A 6939-nucleotide genomic window follows, 5' to 3' on the forward strand; every position below is an offset into this window, starting at 1 on the left:
CTCAAACTTTGAGAGAAAGAGCTTTTCCCTCAACTTCACTCCCTTGACTTGACTCCCGACCGATGATCCTACTAACGTCATTTTGACAGCTATGGATATGGAATTCAAGCATGCGTAGACACCGACCATATAGATTCTCGGACCTCTGCCCTGGAACCCCACATCGGGAGGCTGCCAGTACGTACTGCTATTTGACCTCGATACCTAGTCCGCTGATAAGAAAACTTCTATTTCACTTAGGTGCTGCTAGTGTGGAAGAGGAGATTCGAGCCTCATAAGTGAATACGGAAATCCACCTGAACTGGTATCCATCCCTGGTAAGTAAGCTTCCTCGCTCGGTTTGTTTGCTATTGCTATAGTTCGATCCTTAAAGAGAATCACTGGCCTGGCTATCTCGAGGGATGGGATGAGAATTGGAATGAGAATAGGAATTGGAGAACAGAAGCAAGTGTGGAAAATGTTACTAATGTCAATTAAAAGAGTTGGCATCAGATCAGTGGTGTCGTTCGGATAGAGGGAACGAATAGTGGGTGAAATCCAAAAATCTTCTTTCCTTTTGGGGATGAGAGCGACTACACTACATAATTGGAACTTGCCTTTGCTTTATTGCCTTAGCTTCATTGGTATTGGAATGAATTGTATTCTATGTGGAGATCCAAGGCTTGGTTTTCTAGATAGAAAGCCGTTGCTAGCATCTGTTTGATTGCTGGGTTGGGTTAGCAAGTTATTTATTATCCATTGGCCACATCGCGATAGCCGTACTAGAACTTGACTTTCCCATTCTTGAGACTGCCCTGGCCACTACTTTGCTTGATTTTCTTGTCCGGGGTTGATGGGTTTGCTGCTCTAAGGCATTGGAGGTTGAAAATTAGCATCTCGTAATGATCAAGATCTCTTGCCAGGTCAGGATAGCATCCATTCACTAATCGAAATCCACTTTTCATTCTTGTTTATGGATATGGATCTGTTGTATCTGCTGGAGCTTGCCCCGGGCATTCAAGCAAGAATTTCCTGCTCCCTGTTCTTCGATAGATCTGCTCTACGTTCCGGATCGGCAGGAAGGTATCGGGCCAGAAATCTTAGGAAAATCAGTTTTTTCTTTAGTGAATTGACGCGATCTATCCTCTGTTATCAACCCAATGAGTAACGTATAATGTGTAGAAGAAAAATGGAAGCTTTATAGCACATTCCCTCTCTTTTTTGGGATTTCCTTCAACGGGTTTCAAAAGTGAGTTCTAGGGCAGATTCGTCTAAAGAAACAGGGCTTGTCCCAAAGCCAACTCATAACAGGCTCCCTGACCCACGGAATCAAGATCGATTTCCTTGCATCGGGACTTGCTTCTCTTTTCATTTCACATCTGAGGATCGATTTCAAGAACATGGTCAACTTCCATTTGATTCGCACTCTTGATGAAACGCATCGCTCCGCACTCTTGTTCGAAACTCTACTCTGGAGAAGGGCCCCCGGCTAAAGAGAAAGATCTGACCTGTCTTGTCCCTTGGGATCTTAAGTGTGGAAAGAGTCTAGTCTCTTCCATTGCCAACAGTGAGTGTAGGCTGTCTTTCTACTCGGATAGGAGTGCGTGCTAGAAATCTCTTCTCTTCTCTTCAGCAACAGTGGATTTCTGAAGCAAAGGTCGAGTACTACTTCTTCCCCATTGGCTAGGCCCCAGCGTAAAATGGATCTCTGATCTTGCCATTCCTTCAGATCTGGAAGTTTGAACTTTCTTCGGAATCTTAAATAACGTATCAAATATGCCTTCGGCGAAAAGAAGGTAGGTAGAATGGAAGGAAAACAAACCACGCAATTGGAGAATCAGTTGTTCCTTTGCAGTGAGTGGAGTCAAGATCGTTCTCAGTCGTATCCACTATAGGAGGTTTGCTACACGAAGAACGGGAACAGGCAGGCTATTGCTTGAAGGAAACTAGGAACTGGGACTGATTGTCCGCTTTGAGATTGGTATTTGTTCTGTTCTCCTCGGTTCTGGGTCTTCATCTATTCTGTAGACTAGACCCGAACATAAGGAGAAGCTAGCCTAGGAATCAGTCAACTAGACTCGCACTAAAAGCCAAGCCATTCAACAGGGATTCTCTGAACTGATATGTTACGACTATTCAACTTCCAACTATCTCCCCTGCCCTGTTGAGGTAAGAACCAGGACAATAAGGAAAACCTCTAGAGCACTTAGCCAAGCCTTAGCCTGATATTGAGATAAGATAGTAGTTGCACACACGGAACTAGCCTTAGATCAAATCTGGGATGATGCCATACCCATATCCCTTCTTCCCAAGCTCAAAACCATTACTAACGGAAATATACGCAACACTCATAAATGAAACTAGACCCGCACGCACCGCACCTCAAAAGCAAGTCCAATGAACCAACCAAGCAAGGAAGTGAGCTCCCTATAAAGGAACTTTGCCCAATGCAAAGAAATGGTTTCGGTAATGGCGCATATTCACTTCACAGTCTTTCTCGAGCCTCATCAGCCCAACAAGCAAGCTTTTTTATTGCTACGCGCCTCCGCCTCTCTATATAATGATAATGGGAAGAATCTTTTGAACGAGAATCATCTAGTTATATAAATTACTTATATAGTTAGTTAGAAGACAATCTCCCCTTTATTGCTTTTGCATAGCATTGAGCATTATATATGGTTAGCCGCGGATCCAGTGCATAATGCGAGACTACAACGTATAGTGTTACCGACGATGTTTCACTTTCGTCTTCGGTGCCTAGCGTGGTGCTATCATCACATTGATCTACCCGCCCTTCTATTCCCTTCCCTAGCTTTCGTGTTTGAGTAGTAGCGCCAGATTTCGATTCGGATGCAAACTTAGCACAATGCCCAGTAAGCTAAACACTCGATTCTACATCTCCGGGAATGCAATGAACTTCTACTTCTAGATAGGTCTAATAGATAGATGGCTAATAGATAGATGGGGGGCCCACTAGTCCTGTATTGCGGTAGTTCAATACATACTGACAACGAGAGAAGGAACCCAGTACCTATAGTACAACAAACACCACCATTACTTGCGTCACTAAATTGAAGCATAGAAAGAGGTGGACCGTGCCTTGGATAATTGGTCGGATACAGCCGTAGACCGCAGAACTCGATCGGACACACAGGGTACGGTAAAGAACTCCTCAAGACACAGTAGTCAACTGCTTCACTCCTACGCATTATCCTTTCTTTGAAAGGCAAGATTAGGGAGCCAATTGAGTGAACAGACGAAGTAGCTTGCTTTGTACTACCAACATCTTAATACGATATTCTTTGCTACCTTTTCTAATGACAAGCCAGACTTCAGAACTGATTGGACACCAGAGTCGATAGCTTACTTGGGACTACCGAAACTACCAAAGAGTAGCTCTCATTTTTCTAAAGAGGAGGTGGATTTCAGTGATAGTGAAAAAGAGAGACCAACAGAAGCCCTATCTGGGCGAAGCAAGCCAGTGCCAGTGCAAGGAGCAAGCTTACCTGCGTCTGGAGTGGAGTGATCCAGTTCCAGCGCCATCATAATATGACATTCTAGGGTTGGCGCACCAGAGAAGATCCCGTAAAGGGTGGTACATTTTCAACTACTTCACTCGAGAAAATCGAATGCATTTCCGGGTCCCATCCTCACCTGCTTCTCTCTTCTGCATGACTGTTCTGTTCCCTCCTGGCATCTTAGAGAAGTCAAGTATTCTACTTCTGATCTGTCAACTCTGACCCACAACTAGCGCTAGGGAAATGCTATTCTCGAAAGCAAGGGATTGAGTGAGATATGCAGCAAGCAAAGAAAAATGGAACCCAGCAACCCGGAAACTATAGAAGCCTATCTAGCTTATACGATCACAGAAATGAGAGAAGGAGAACGAGAACATCCACGGAAGATAGTGATTCCAGATGGTGAGGGTTCTTTCCCTATCAATCTACCCTGGCCCATCAAGCTATTCAGCAGCAATCCAGCCAGACTACTTTAAAGGGTGCCACTAGACTCTGACAGAAACATAGCCCTATCACAAGGATACCCATCATTCCTATTCAAGGACTGGTCCAATTCTCTTCATTCACCATATTTAAGGGGATGCTTGGGGGCCCATGACATCCTTCCTAAACAGGAGCTATTGATCCAACACCTGAGCCATATTTATTGCAAGGAGCAATCCGGTTGCTAAAAGAGGAAGAGCTTCTAAGTTCGAGTCCTGATCCCGATATCAATGGGTTTCCACTTATGCTCGGACCGGAAGTAGCATATATGAATTAAAGGGAGATCTAATCAACCGAGCTGGGTGAGGATTTTGAGATTATGTATTGGTCATTGGCTACAGGTGAATATAATTAGGTTCGCTGATCATCCAATATGACCCGCATCAGGTCGCGCATTAATTAAGTGGTGGGCTATACAAGTGGGAAAGTACGGGCAGTTGCATGTTTCCTTTGTTTCAAAACAATGTTAAAAAGGCGGGTGTGATGAAGTTGGGAGGAGGGGGCAAGGTATATAGAATGTGAACAATGGGTGGAAATCGGGGAATAGTGCCAGAACAGCCGTTGCACAAATATGAGAAATCAAGGGTTGTGGATGGTGGAAAGTATCAAGTTGTTCTAGTTCCTGGCCTTGGTGGTTGGCCCATGCCCGAGGGATACTATGGCACATCTCTTTCTGCGGGAACTAAACAAGTTGCCAATAATAATAGATATCCCATAATACTTTTGGGCAAATCCGGGACGAGATATTCCTCGATTACAGAGGCAGCAGTTGCGGGCTCAGGTGCTGGTGTGGCTAAATCTACATCAATAGCAGGATCAGGATACAGTACTTACTCGAAATCAATATTCCCCGGTTTCTTACGAGATAAGATATGTATGCCAGTCCAACTAAAGGAAGGGTGGTTTTGAGCTTGGGTTTCAGGCGCCGGGCTTTTCTACTGATGAAGTGCGGTGCGCATCTAAAAGAGTGGAATATCCCGTTCTGCTATCAAAGAAAGAATCGAATCCGCCGCTTGTTTTTCTAGCTATCAAATCCCTTGCCCAACAGGAACAGGATCTCTTGCCGGCACTGGCATGAATCGAACCGCGGATCAAGCGTGTGGAAACGAATCTCTTGGATGCTCTAGGATTGGGAAGCGAAAGCAATTATCGAGTCAAGTCAGGAAAGCAGTCGAGCTACTATGGTACAAGAAGAATATGTATTCTCAATGAGAAATAACATATGGAATCTGCCACCCAAAACAATAGGAATTGGATTGCTTGTCCGCTCTTAGATCAGTTCATAGCTCAGGCTCTGGTTTCTAGCAGATGTGAATGAATTCATTTCTACTCTACTCCGGGGAATGGCCTGTCATTCGTACATTCGTATTCGTATTGGATTGTTGGAAGGAAGCAGTTGGCATTCTCGTTCAAAGGAAAGGTACTTGTTCGAGGAAAGAAAGCGTATTAGTGCTCTGGGCTAATCGGTCGGGTAGAAGCTCGTAACAAGAGCAAGCATCGGAGAAAGCGTATGTACTCGTTCTCGAGTCAGGAAAGCACTTGTTGGCATTGGCGTCGGAAAGTAAAAGCAAGCAAGTAGTTTCGGCATTGGCTACTACTTCTTCCCCATGGGCCAGGTTCTGTTCTCCAAATAGCATAAGTGATCCTGCGAAACCGGCGATGCCAGACCAATCAAGCGTATCATATCGACTTTCGAATCCGGGACTTGGCTATCCTTGAGATAGCAGTTCCCTAGTCAGGAAAGCGGAGTCACTAGAATGATATGAGATACACACACATCTCGATAAGCCAATCCCAATCCCTTCAACCCAACCTTTACCAAAAGGGGAAACTGTAACAACAATGACCCTGACTCGGATTCCAATAGGGCTTCTGCTTCTTCTGCTTGGCAAGGTCAAGTATATACACAGTCTAAAGCCACAAGAGAAGGTATGATAGGACAAGTGCCTTCGATGCCTTGGAACCATTTCCATGTTCTGGTCCGGGTTGTAGGTCTAAAAGAAGCATTGGCTGTGTTGATCTATCTCCAGGTCGTCTATTTGAAAGGGAAAGCCCAGTGTGTTCGTTCCTCTACTATACGGAATCCTGGATATCTTGCCTTGGTTCCGACTCTAAACCGTTCTAAACAGATTCTTTCTACATACTGATGTTGGCAGTTATGCCTAGGTGATAGATGTATGTTGCTGGATTGGAAAGCTATACGATCCCTTTTATTCAATTATGACCAAGTAGGGCTTGATTGGTAGATAAGGCCCTACTCTTTGATAAAGCGCCACAAATTCCTGAATGACATCTTGTCGCATAGAAGAGAGCTTTTCTTCCATTAGTAAGAGCTTAAGCCGCCCAGGTATGTCTTCCAGGGGGTATTGTGATTAAGCTCGTTCTGAATGAACATAACCCATCCCGGATCCTGCTCGTAAAGACTCAGATAGAAGTTTAGCCCTGCTAAATGAGCTAGAGCCTGGGGGTCTTGAATCTCCGGCGGGAGAGTGATCAGAAAGGAGGAGCCGACGAAGCATGAACTAAAAAGATTGAAAATTGGTATTAGGCAGAATATAAAACGACAAAGGAATAAAAATATAAAAATCGAAAGTAATATCAAATTATATATTAAGGGAAACTTAATACATAAGAAAAAATAGAAAGTAGCAAAGCGGGTAGTGGAGAAGAGCCATCGAACTAGATTTTTCATTTGCTTTTTGTTTTGAAAACTTGACTTATCAGAGAGGGGCCAGGGGGCTGGAAGAGAAGAACTTGAATACTAAACGCTGGAAGAGAAGAAACTTAATACTAAACCAAGTTTCGGGAACTTCTTGGTGACTTGATTGGTTCCCTTCCCCCAATTTGCAAAGGATGATTCCCGTGAAGGTGATCTCGATCACCATTCTATGATATTTCTGGATGCTTTTGAGAAGCTTTTTCTTTTACCTAATGCCGGCTACCGACAACTTACTTCATG

The 6939-nt window shown here is 44.2% G+C and overlaps 1 pseudogene; it reads right to left on the reverse strand.

Moving 5' to 3' along the window:
• Positions 1 to 6190: 6190 nt before the first annotated feature.
• Positions 6191 to 6672, reverse strand: LOC119272193 (annotated as a pseudogene).
• Positions 6673 to 6939: the final 267 nt, after the last annotated feature.

The sequence above is a fragment of the Triticum dicoccoides genome, chromosome 3A (genome assembly GCF_002162155.2).
Source record: "Triticum dicoccoides isolate Atlit2015 ecotype Zavitan chromosome 3A, WEW_v2.0, whole genome shotgun sequence".
In the NCBI taxonomy this organism is placed as follows: domain Eukaryota; kingdom Viridiplantae; phylum Streptophyta; class Magnoliopsida; order Poales; family Poaceae; genus Triticum; species Triticum dicoccoides.